Genomic DNA, 13,877 nt, shown 5'->3' with positions numbered 1-13,877 from the left:
AGCATCATGGTCTTTTCCAATGAGTCAACTCTTCACATGAGGTGGCCAAAGTATTGGAGTTTCAGCTTTAGCATCAGTCCTTCCAATGAACACCCAGGACTTATCTCCTTTAGGATAGATTGGTTGGAACTCCTTGCAGTCCAAGGGACTCTCAAGAGTCATCTCCAATCACAGTTCTTTTATGCTTCAGCACTCAGCTTTCTTCACAGTCCAACTCTCACATCCATACATGACCACTGGAAAAACCATAGCCTTGACTAGACAGACCTTTGTTGGCAAAGTAATGTCTCTGCTTTTGAATATGCTATTTAGGTTGGTCATAATAAACTGCTGGAAAATGTGAAACCTAAAATGTTAAAGGGAAACCAAGAGGAGATGCACTGTGTTCCCTCATATTCATTGGGAATTTCAGAAGGAAAAAAATGTAGAAACTTTAGCAGAGACTGCACTCAAGAGATGAAACTATTTTTTTTGGGGGGGATGGGGAAAATGACTTGATTTTCTTGAGGAGAAGTGGGCTTTTAATGTGGAGCAAAATAAATTAAAAATTCATACTGAGTTATAACATGTTAAAGACAAAATGAGACATTAAAAATTTGTTAGAGAAACTTCCCTGGTCGTCCAGTGGTTAGGAATTTGCCTTCCAATGTAGGGTGTGCAGGTTCAATTCCTGGTTGGGGAGCTAAGATCCTATATGCTTTGCTGCCCAAAAATCAAAATGTAAAACAAAAACAATAGTGTAACAAATTCAATAAATATTTTGAAAAAAATGGTCCACATTAAAAAAAAATCTTGAAAAAAAGTCAGACTACTGACAAAGAAATCAAATTGTATTACATGTTAGAGTTCTCAGAGAAAGAGACATGATGAGAGATGGCTGGAACATCCACTGGTACATTTCTTAGGTTTCACAGGAGAAATGGATGTAAATTTCATCTTTGAAGTATCATATTTGAATAGCAGGTAAAAAAAATTGCTCTGCCTAGGCACATGTATTCTCTAAGTACTGTACATGATTTGAAGGTGTAGAATTATATTGTTGTTATAATAAAGGTAATAATAATATACTACTGCTAATACTTAACATCTATTCCTTGTCATAGATGCAAGATTTTTGTAAGGGGCTTTACAGACATTTCATCCTTGAAACAATGTTGGGAAATGGCTATTCTTTTTCTCTCCTTTGTGAACAAAAAAACAATTTAATTGTCAAAGGTGGTGGTGGTGGTTTAGTTGCTAAGTCGTGTTCAATTCTTGCTACCTCATGGACTATAGCCCTCAGGTTCCTCTGTCCATGGTCTCCAGGCAAGAATAGTAGAATGGGTTGCCTTTTTCTCCTCTAGGGGATCTTCCCAACCCAGAAATCGAACCCGGGTCTCCTGCTTTGCAGACAGATTTTTTACAGACTGAGCTACAAGGGAAGCCAAAGGTAGCAGATAGTAGAAGCTGCTGCTGCCACTGCTAAGTGGCTTCAGTCGTGTCCTACTCTGTGTGACCCCATAGACGGCAGCCCACCAGGCTTCCCTGTCCCTGGGATTCTCCAGGCAAGAATACTGGAGTGGGTTGCCATTTCCCTCTCCGATTCAGAGCTGGTATTAAACCCTAGGTACATTTCTCTCTGAATTCCAAGCTCCATGAGCACACAATACTCTTCTAAAGAGCTCAAGATTGTCATCTTTCCCAACACGTGTACCGTGACTGTTTGCATGAGGTTGGCCAGTGTGCCATCTGTGAATACTTACTTGGGACACGTGACTTCTCCTGAAATACAACTGTGTTTGTAAAACAGCAAGACCTTTTATAATGAGGTAGTAATGGAGTTTTGCTTTTTATCGTACTTTCCTAATAAAAATCCTCTTAAAAATAATCTCAAATGAAATTTTCTTTGCGGAACAGAAAGTGTCTTGCTACATTAAAGCTGGTAGAAGATTAATGTTGTTGCCTCTTAGTTTTAACTACTCTTAACGTCTATGCCATTTAAATAAAAGGGATATAAAAAAATGTGTTTCAACACTTCAGACTAATCCAAATTGTAGTCTTTGCAAGCAACCCTCTTCTCTCAACAATCATGCACTTTGCAATCAAGCCTTTGAAATTCTGCTATGTCCCTCAGATTAGCAATTTATACATACTCTTAAATGCATGGATTGGATTTTAAACTTTTATAAACAGAAAATGATTATTGTTGAAGTATAATAATCTTACTGAAAATATATGCCCCTTCCTATGATGTAATAATGTGATAGATTTGTAGCCATTCTTATACCCTGAAGGATCTGAGCAAGCATTCATGTACATTTTGCATTGCCAAACTTTCTCTTAATTTGTTCATAGATGGTCATAATGGTTCAAAATATTTATATACTTTCATCTCCTGCATGCGTGCTAAGTCACTCAGTCATTTCTAACTCTTTGTGACCCTATGAACTGTAGCCTGCCAGGCTCCTCTGTCCATTGTGTTCTCCAGGCAAGAATACTGGAGTGGGTTGCCATGCCCTCCTCCAGGGGATCTTCCCCACCAAGGGTTTGACCCATCTCTCTTATGCCTCCTGCATTGGCAGGTGGGTTCATTATCACTAGGGCTGCCCAGGGTGCCCGTTCATCTCCTGACTGGTATGCAATCCATTCGAAGTTGGATAAGTTGGGAATCTTAAAGTCTTTTGAAACTTTTTTCTTTATTTCTCTCTCTCTCTCTCTCTTTTTTACATTGTTTTCCAGATCCATTGTCTCCACCCCCCTGGCATGTTTTGAAAACTGACTTGCTCTGTGTCTAGGGTGCAGTACTCACCCCTGACTCCATTCTTGAAGGTTTTGTGGTAGATGTTTTATTCTTCAGAAGGGAACACATATAAGAGAAACTGTAGCATCAGTTCATCCATTATATTATAAAGCATCACTAGTATGCTGCTAAGTCACTTCAGTTGTGTCCGACTCTGTGTGACACCATAGCCGGCAGCCCACCAGGCTTCCCCCGTCCCTGGGATTCTCCAGGCAAGAACACTGGAGTGGGTTGCCATTTCCTTCTCCAATGCATGAAAGTGAAAAGTGAAAGTGAAGTCACTCAGTCATGTCCAACTGTGTGCGACCCCGTGGACTGCGGCCTACCAGGCTCCTCCGTCCATGGGATTTTCCAGGCAAGAGGACTGCAGTGGGGTGCCATTGCCTTCTCCGAAATCACTAGTATAGTTCATCGTTTTTTATATACTACCATTTCTCTTTTCTTCCCAACACATAGAGGAAGATGAATAAACAACTCATAAATGAATGAAATATTGTAGCACAAGATATGCATTTTCTATGTGTGTGTGTGTATATATATATATACACACACACATATATATCTTGGGTTGAGAAAGTGAAAGTTTTGAAAGTAAAAGTGTTAGTCATTCAGTTGTGTCTGACTCTTTGTGACCCCATGGACTGTAGCCTAGGCTCCTCTGTCAATGGGATGCTCCAGGCGAGAATACTGGAGCGGGTAACCATTCCCTTCTCCAGGGGATTTTCCCAACTCAGGGATCAAACCGAGGTCTCCTGCATTGCACACAGATTCTTTACTGTTTGAACCACCAGGGAAATCTGGTAGATGGGAAAATACAAATCAAATATCTGGAAAGAATATTAAATAAGCAAGAAAAGAATCTGGTCCTTAGTCTATGCTCAAGGGGCTGGCTACATGAAGAGGGAAAATTGACAGTGATTTGGAATTTCATGTATTTCGTCTATGCAAATAAAATTTAATAACAAAGTGGCAGCTTTGTTGAACATTTATTATGTCCCGGGCACAATTCAGAGTGTCATACGCATAAACACTGAAATCATAGCTACATGAAGTCATAATAATATTGTCATTGCAATTTGAGAACCCTGAGACATGGAGAGTTAAGTGATTTTCTAAATCATGCAACTTTTAGGGAAAAATTGAACCCAGGTGGTCTAGCTTAGAATCTAAACTCTTAACTTCTATGTCACAGCTGCTTTTACTGAAGTGTAGGAATTAAACAATTTTTGAATTTCTTCCTGTTCTAACATGATGAAATTCTCAGTTTTCTTGAATGTCAATAAATAGAATAATAGGATGGAAAGTGAAATATCTGGAACAAAATTTTGAAAAAGCAGGAAATCTAGCTGGGACAAGGCTGAAATGATTATCTCATAGAGCCAGTATGTCTTTCAAAAATAAAAACCAGTTTATTACTTAAGAAATAGTACTAGAATCTATAATGCCAATAGTTTATCCTTCAGTGTCATGAATTCAAGTAATACCCGTCGGCTAGTATTCTCTCCTTTTCTACAGCAAGTATGTCAAATGCAGGGACAAGTCAGAAAATACAAATGAATCATAGATAACAACCACATTATGTTATGTTTTGGTATGTTAAACCCTCATCTAACAATGGCTGAGTCACATTTGCTAGTCACTGAATAAGTAACAGATCATCATTATCTTCCTTTGTATTTTTCTATCTCCAAGCTAAATTGGAATACACCATTTGGAAAATAATTTGGCAAAATCTAGTGAATCTAGCCTTAAACCCTGAAATTAAACCCCTAGGTTCATCACCTGCAGCAATGCTATGACATATACAGGGAAACGTGTGCAACGTATTCATAGAATCTGTTGGTGATAGCATAAAAAACAACGGGCCGTATTTTTCCACTCTCCCGTCTAATACTAATGAGTATGTCTCCTACATATGAACCTTCAAGTTGAGAGCTTTCAACCATGTGAACACGTGTTTGCCTGTCCAATCAGGTAAGTTAGTGCACGTGTCTGGCGCACATTGTCAGTTGCGTGCCTCCTGTACAGTGGTTGTGCCTTTGTGTACTTTACTGTAGGGCACGGTACAGAATGCAGCAGTCTGCGTTCTGTGTCTTTACTTCAAGCCCAGGATGTACGGAAGGAGGCATGAAAGTAGCGGGGATATAGCCTGGCTACTTCTGTATCTTTCAATGCACTGCACTGTAATATTAAAAATGCTTTCTTTAGTTTTTGTGTGCTTGCTTTTTTTAAAAAAATAATTAATTTATTTCCATTGGAGGGTAATTACTTTACAATATTGTAGTCGCTTTTGCCATACATTGATATGAATCAGCCATGGGTGCACATGTGTCCCCCATCCTGAATCCCCCCCACCTCCCTCCCCATCCCATCTCTCAGGGTCATCCCAGTGTGTGTGCTTGCTTTTTATCTGTTATTTGTGTATAGTATTATAAACCTATTATAGTACAGTGCTATAATAGTCGATTGTATTAGTTGGCTACCTAGGCTAAATTTGCTGGACTTGAACAAATTGGACTTACAAATGCATTGTCCGAACAGAACTTGCTCACTTATCTCTTTCAGAGGTAACTCCTTTTTGAATACCTCAGAATAGGCATGCCCCACTTCTGTGAACATATTTTAACCCTGGTGCTTTTCCTTCCTGGGAGTTACCGTATGCAATTTTCTCTTTCTTTGGGTAATTGTTTGCTTGTTTTTTTCTGACTCCCTATAAAATAAGCTCATGAGTATGAAAAGTCTCATGGTGAGACTTACATATTAACACCGTCAAATCACTGATACACTTTGTTTTCTACACAAAATTTCCCCAGTGATTTTTTGTTGGGCTTTTTGCTTTCAAAAATATCTGTAGTAGCTCTAGAAACTGGTGTACTCCAGAGAAAAGAGGAAGAAATATTGATTTTGTGCTGCTTAATTGAGAAGAAAAGTAAATTATTGAAGCGAAAGGGACTTGCAAGTATAACCAGGACAAAACTTTTTTTGTTCCAATTTTAGAGCATTTCCTGTCCTCCGTGTTGCCTTGTGTTTTGTAGATGGGACACATGATGAAAAACTGCTGGAACAGATGCTTTCTTAAAAAAAAAAACAACATTTATTTGTTTTTAAAACAGCAGAGTCAACTATAGGAGATGCTTTAGCTGTACACTGTAAACTTGTTTTTTCTTTTTTGTCCATTGTGTATCAGAAACCCTTGAAGGAAAGAACCATAGTAGTAGTAAGAAAAACAGCCAACTAACAAATAAGAAAAGAAAAAAAAAAAAACACGGAATCATAGAAATATGCCTATTTTGTGTTAGAGATTAATATGTGTGTAGCATGCTAAGTCGCTTTAGTCATGCCTGACTTTTTGTGATGCTATGGACTATAGCCCACCAGGCTCCTCTGTCCATGGGATTCTCCAGGCAAGAACACTGGAGTGGGTTGCCTTGCCCGCCTCTTGGGGATCATCCAGACCGAGGGATCAAACTGTGTGTGTCTTATAGACTTTGCAGTTAATATTTGATGAATGTATTCACCTTTGCTTTTGAAAGAATTTATACATTTTACAATGTACACAACCTAAATGATTAGACTGAGGACCAACTTTGTTTTTCCAGTTTTATTGAAAAGTAATTGATATACATCACTGTATAAGTTTAAGTTGTACAGCATGGTTATTTGATTCATATAGACTGTAAGACAATAAACACAATAGATTCAGCTAACATCCATCTTTTCATATAGATACAATAAAAACAAAAGAAAAAAGAAAAATTTCACCTTGTAATGAGAATCTGTAGGATTTATTCTTGTAACAAATATATGGCAGTGTTAGCCATATTACCTTCCTAGTATTTATCTTATAAGCGGAGTTTTGTATGTTTTGACCAACTTCCTCTATTTTTCCCTCCCTCTACCCTGTGCCCGTGGTAACCACAAGTCTGACCTCTTTTTCTATGAGTTTGGTGTCTGGAATTTTTTTTTTTTTTATTCCACCTATAAATGAGTTGTACAGTATTTGCCTTTCTCTGACTTATTTCACTTAACATAATGCCTTCAAGGTCCATCTGTGTTGTCCAAATGATTGGGTTTCCTCATTTTTATGGCTAAGTAATATTCTATGGTCTGGATACTATCTACTTACCTATTTCAGAACTTTTGCATTAATTCATCCTTTAATGTTTTTTCAAGCTTTCGATACTGTAAATAAAGCTGCTCTGAACATCAAGGTGCAGACATCTTTTTGAGTTAGCATTTTCTTTTCCTATGGATATATTTCCCAAAGTAGAATTATTGGATTATTTAGTACTTTTATTTTTATTTTTTCTTTCTTTTTTTAAAATTTTTTTCTGAAGATAGTCCACACCATTGTCTACAGTGGCTATACCAATCTGCATTCCTGCTCACAGTGCACAAGGGCTCCTTCCACATCCTCACTGGCATTTGTTATCACTTGCCCTTTTGACGATGGCCATTCTAACATACGTGAGCTGATATCTCACTGTGGTTTGGATCTGCATTTCCTTAATGCTTAGTGATGGTGGGCAACTTTTCATGTACCAGTCGGCCTTTTAAATATCTTCTTTGGAGAAATGTCTATTTAAGTCCTTTGCACATTTTAAAAATTGGGTTATTTCCTTTTTGCTATTGAGCAGTATGAGTTCTTTATACATTTTAAATATTAATCCTTTATCAGATATATGGTTTGAAAATATTTTTTTCCTCATTCTCTAGGTTGTCTTTTCACTTTGTTCATGGTTTCTTTTGCTGGGCAGAAGCTTTTTAGCTGATGTGGTTTCATTCGCTTCTTTTTGATTTTGTTACTTGTGATTTAGGTATCATAAACAAAAAATTATCAAGATCCATGTCAAGAAGCTTTATTCTTACATATTTTTCTAGGGGTTTCATGGTTTCAGTTCGTACATTTACATCCTTAATGCATTTCAAATTAATTTTTGTGAGTCATGTAAGATATGGGTCCAGTTTCATTCTTTCACATGTTGTTGTTCAGTTGCTAAGTCATGCCTGACTCTGTGACCCCATGGGCTGCAGTATGCCGGGCTCCTCTGTCCTCCTCTATCTCCTGGCTGCTGCTGTCTCTTCAGTTGTGTCCGACTCTGTACAACCCCATGAACGGCAGACAACCAGGCTCCGCTGACCCTGGGATTCTCCAGGCAAGAACACTGGAGTGGGTCTCCATTTCCTTCTCCAATGCATGAAAGTGAAAAGTGAAAGTAGAGTCGCTCAGTCGTGTCCAACTCTTAGCGACCCCATAGACTGTAGCCTACCAGGCTCCCCCATCCATGGGATTTTCCAGGCAAGAGTACTGGAGTGGGTTGCCATTGCCTTCTCTGCTATCTCCTGGAGTTTGCTCAAATTCATGTCCATAGCGTTGGTGATGCTGTCCAATCTCTACCACCATCCTCTACCACGTCCTCTCCTCTTGCCATGAATCTTTCTCAGCATCAGGGTCTTTCCCAATGAATCAGCTCTTTGCATCAGGTGGCCGAAGTACTGGAGCTTCAGCTTCAGGATCAGTTTTTCCATTGAATATTCAGGGTTAATTTCCTTTAAGATTGACTTGTTCAATTATCCCAGCATGATTTTTTGAAGAGCTTGTCTTTTCTCCATTGGGTATTCTTGGCTCCCTTGTCAAATATTAGTTGACTGGATATGCTTGGGTTTATTGATGGGCTCTCCATTCTGTTCCATTGGTGTATTTGTCTGTTTTTATGCCAGTACCAAAAGGCACTGATGACCACAACTTTACCACATAGCTTGAAATCAGGAAATGTGATAACTCCTGTTTGCTCTTTTTTCCTCAGGATTTATTTGGCTATTCAGGGTGCTTTTGTGGTTTCATATCAATTCTAAGAGTGTTTTTCTAATTTTGAAAAAATGCACTTGGAATCTTGATATGGATTGCTTTAAATCTGTAGATAACTTTTTGTGGTATTGTTATTTTGACCACATTAGTGTTTCCAACTCATGAATATGGGAAACCTTTCTATTTCATTTTTAAACTTTTTGACTAGAATTGTAAGTGACATAACTGCCATTACTGTATTACAGAATCTATCATAATATGGTCACTATTACCAGTGAGATTTATGATACCTTTTTATGCTTTTCTGATGCTGACTAGTGTTCTTCTACTTCCAGTCAAAGGACTGCTTTAGTTAGCATGTTTTGTAAGGGGCAGTCCTGGAGGTAATGAACACCCTCCAGGTGTTAAATTTTTTTGTTTGGGAAAATCTGTATCCCTACTTCATTTTTGAAGGAGAGATTTGTCGGCTATAGGAGTCTTGGTTGACAGTTTTTTCTGTTTTAAGATTTTTGTTTATTTGTTTATTTTGGGTTGTGCTGGATCTTTGGCTTTTCTCTAGCTATGGTGAGGGGGAGCTACTTTTTGGTTGTGGTGTGTGGCGTGGGTTTCTTGTTGTGGCGGCTTCTCATTGCAGGGCATGGGCTTTAGGGTGTCAGGGATTCAGTAGTTGGGGCACATGGACTCAGTAGATGTGTCTTCCTGCCTCTAGAGCACAGGCTCAGTAGTTGTGGTACATGGGCTCTTTTTGCTCTGTGGCATGTGGGATCTTGTAGAAGGGCATGGCAACCCACTCCAGTATTCTTGCCTGGAGAATCCCATGGACAGGGGAGCCTGTGGGCTGTAGTCCATGGGGTCACAAAGAGTCGGACATGACTGAAGTGACTTAGCATAGCATAGCACACAGAATCTTCCTAGATCAAGATACCCATCTTTATCCTGTGTTGGCCACTACTGAGCCCCCAGGGAAGTCCCAATAGTTATTTTCCTTCAATATTTTAAATATGTCATTGTTTTCCCTCTGACTTGAAAAGTAGAGACATCCACCTCTAGTTTTATGGGGAGTCTGTTGTATGTAACTTATCTCTTTTTTCTTGTTGCTCTTGAATTTTTTTTTGTGTGTGTGTGTGTCTCTGACTTTTGACAATTTGATTATAAATTTAGGTATAGTTTATTTAATTATAAATTTATAATTTGAATATATATTTAACATAAATATATTAACCTTTAATTATAAGTATGAAACATGTCTCCTTGTGGCCCTTTAGGTTTCAACCTACTTGGGGTCTTTTCAATCTTGTGGAGCTGGATGTCCATCTCCCTACCCAGTTTGGGAGACATCATTGCTTTAAATGCACTTTCTGCTCCTTTATATTTGTCTTCTCCTAGAATTCCCATAATACAAATACTGTTTGTTTTCATTGTGTCCTTTAATTCTTGTAGTCTCTCTTCAGTCTTTTTCATCCATTTTTCTTTTTGCAACACTGGGTAATTTCGACTGTCCTATCTTTCAGGTCTCTGATTCTTTTTTTCTGTTTGGTAGAATCTATTTTTGAAACGACTTCTTCAGTTTAGTGACTATATGTTTTAATTCAGAGATTTATGCAGGGTTTACCTGGTTGCTATTTCCTTGTAGAACTTCTCATTTTGTTCCCCATTATTTTCCTAATTTTCTTTAGATATCTGCCTGTAATTACTTGTAGTTCACAAAACTTCCTGAAGAGAGTTATTCTGAATTCTTTTTCTGACCATCCATAGATTTCCATTTCTTTCAGTTAAGTTGCTCAGTCCTGTCCAACTCTTTGTGACCCCATGAACAGCAGCACGCCAGGCCTCCCTGTCCATCACCAACTCCCAGAGTTTACCCAAACTCATGTCCATTGAGTCAGTGATACCATCTAACCATCTCATCCTCTGTCGTCCCCTTCTCCTTCTACCCTCAGTCTTTCCCAACATCGGGGTCTTTTCAAATGAATCAGCTCTTCGCATCAGATGGCCAAAATATTGGAGTTTCAACTTCAACATCAGTCCTTCCAATGAACACCCACGACTGATCTCCTTTAGGATGGACTGGTTGGATCTCCTTGTAGTCCAAGGGAGTTTCAAGAGTCTTCTCCAACATCACACTTCAAAAGCACCAATTCTTTCTTTATGGTCCAACTCCGACATCCATACATGACCACTGGAAAAACCATAGCCTTGACTAGACAGACCTTTGTTGACAAAGTAATGGCTCTGCTTTTAAATATGCTGTCTAAGTTGGTCATAACTTTCCTTCCAATGAGTAAGCGTCTTTTAATTTCATGGCTGCAATCATCATCTGCAGTGATTTTGGAGCCCCCCAAAATAAAATCAGTCACCATTTCCACTGTTTCCCCATGTATTTGCCATGAAATGATGGGACTGGATGCCATGATCTTCACTTTCTGAATGTTGAGCTTTAAGCCAACTTTTTCACTCTCCTCTTTCACTTTCATCAAGAGGTTCTTTAGTTCTTCTTCACTTTCTGCCATAAGGGTGGTGTCATCTGCATATCTGAGGTTATTGATACTTCTCCCAGCAATCTTGATTCTGGCTTTTGCTTCATCCAGCCCAGCGTTTCTCATGATGTCCTCTGCCTATAAGTTAAATAAGAAGGGTGACAATATACAGCCTTGACGTACTCCTTTTCCTATTTGGAACCAGTCTGTTTTTCCATGTCCAGTTCTAACTGTTGTTTCCTGGCCTGCATACAGGTTTCTCAAGAGGCAAGTCAGGTGGTCTGGTATTGCCATCTCTTTCACAGTTCTCCACAGTTTATTGTGATCCACACAGTCAAAGGCTTTGGCATAGTCAATAAAGCAGAAATAGATTTAGGGTGTGCTATTGGATCTTTATTAGTTCCTTTGGTGATGGTTATCTGATTTTTTGTGACCCTTGATTCCTTATGTTTGAATTTACACATTTGTATAATGGGACTTTTGTTTCAGACTTTACAGGTTTTCTTTGGCAGGAGCAAGTCTTCACCAGTCAGCTCAGTTTGGGTCTCTGGTTGTATCTGCTGGTAATTCCTTGGGCAGTTCTATTCTCAGCAAGACAACTAAGGTCTGAGGACAGGGAGGGGATGCCACTGGCTACTAACAGGTGGATAAGACTGCTGGCCTGGTTCTTTACTTGGTGAGGCTGTAAGATAGTGCCTGTATTTGCCTAGATTCTCAGGCTGGTAGCAGAAGCCCCAGGCTATGATCTCTGTTCAAGGGTAACTGAGGTATCCTTGCAACCCTCATGATGCAAGGTCAGAGTAGGGGCTCCCTCAGAGTGACCCACAAGATGGCAGATGGTGTTGTTAGTCTTCCCAGATTCTCTTTTCCCACTGAAGAGACAGGAAGCTCCAGGGAAGCTTCTCCATGTGATGCTGTGCTGGTTTGGGAGAGGGGCAGTGCCCTCAACTTACAGTCACTTCTTTTACCTTCATGCCATCTGTCTTGGTCTCTAAGGTACAGGAGGTGCTTCAGCCCAGCCTCCATGTTCTAGAATTCTCTCGGCGGTGTCCTGTTCTTGACTAGTTGTTCTTCCTGTGAGGGGGAGGGAAGTCAGGAATAGCCTAATCACCCTCTTGGTGATGTCAGTCTCTCAGCAGCCTCTTCCAGTCATGTTGTCTTGCAGTAAGACATGAAAGAATGATCACTCAACGGGGGATGAGGGGCAACTTAAAACCCTGTATTTTGAATTCACATCTATTTCTTTCTGTTGTTACTGGGAAATGAAAATAAGTCCAAGCTCAAATATTTTTTTGTAATTTTTATGGCAAGCAATATGTGGATTGTCAGGTATTGATGTGAAAGTGAAAAGTGTGAAAGTGAAAGTCACCCAGTCGTGTCTGACTCTTTGCAATCCCATGGACTATATAGTCCATGGAATCCTCCAGGCCAGAATACTGGAGTGGGTAGCCTTTCCCTTCTCCAGGGAATCTTCCCCACCCAGGAATTGAACCAGGGTCTCCTACATTGCAGGCGGACTCTTTACCAACTGAGCTATGAAGGAAGCCTTAATAATTTCTCCTGCATGCATGTGTGCTAAGCCACTTCAAGTCTTGTCCTACTTTTTGCAACCCTATGGACCCTAGCCCACCAGGCTCCTCTGTCCATGGGGTTCCCCAGGCAAGAATACTGGAATGGGCTGCCATGCTCTCCTCCAGAGGATCTTCCCAACCTAGGGATCGAACCCACATCTCTTCTATCTCCTCCATTGGCAAGTGGGTCCTTTACCACTAGTGCTACCTGGAAAGTTCCATCTTTCCCCCTAAGTATTTAATAAGTTCTTTGCTCTCCATCTGTAAATTTAAATATCCATTGTTCTATCAGGCTGGCTATTTCTAGTAATTATCTTAGTACATAAAAATTATTCAGTAATAATCTTGAATAAATGAATATCTACAACTACCATTACCATGTGCCGATTTAGATGAGAAAATGATTCAGCATTAACAAGAAATCTCATAAATAAACTTGCAGTCTATGAGATTTAATTCTCTAAATCTGAGTTATATTTATGTGAATAGTTATTATCCAAAACTCTTAAAATGAATCATATCAATTCTTCTCAAAAGGAAAATATAATTATTATTGACAATTAGCATCAAAACTGTCTTTTCAGAAATTTTAATTTGTATTTTAATTTGTTTTAGAACAAAGGGTATGAGAACTCATTCTGGGGTGTTTTTTTCTGTGGAATAGAAATAGTGTAGGCACAATAAGACCTGATGTGCTAGGGAGCTAGCAATTAGAGCCTGGTTAGAGGCCCAGACTCAGAAACCAGACAGTCTGAAATCTGATCCTGGCAAACATAATAACAGTGTGACTTCAGGCAAGCAGATTAAACTTCCCAAACTTAAATTTCTCATCTGAAAAACAGGGATACTAGTATTGCCTACTTCATGATATCATTGTGAATTTGTATGCCACATACTTTGGCAATTATCAAATAATATATATTGTATGTGTAATCTGTAACAATATCCTTATCACTACTGGTATAGTACACTGTCTTACTGATGGTGAGAATTTAGCATGCATTTCCTTAATAGGCACTTATTTGTGGCAGATATGTCTATCTATAAAAATAACAGTTTATTGCATTATCTACTAAATATAAATGATGAAGAATATATTCAAAATTTTTCTTTACCTCATAATTTGCGTGTGTGTGTGTGTGTATGTGTGTGAGTGCTCAGTCTTATCCAACTCTGTGACTCCATGGATCACAGCCCATCAGGCTCCTCTGTGCATGGGATTCTTAGGCAAGAATACTGGA

This window comes from Bubalus kerabau, chromosome 18, assembly GCF_029407905.1.
Source record: "Bubalus kerabau isolate K-KA32 ecotype Philippines breed swamp buffalo chromosome 18, PCC_UOA_SB_1v2, whole genome shotgun sequence".
Taxonomy (NCBI): Eukaryota; Metazoa; Chordata; class Mammalia; order Artiodactyla; family Bovidae; genus Bubalus; species Bubalus kerabau.
Note: the sequence above shows the minus strand (reverse complement) of the source record.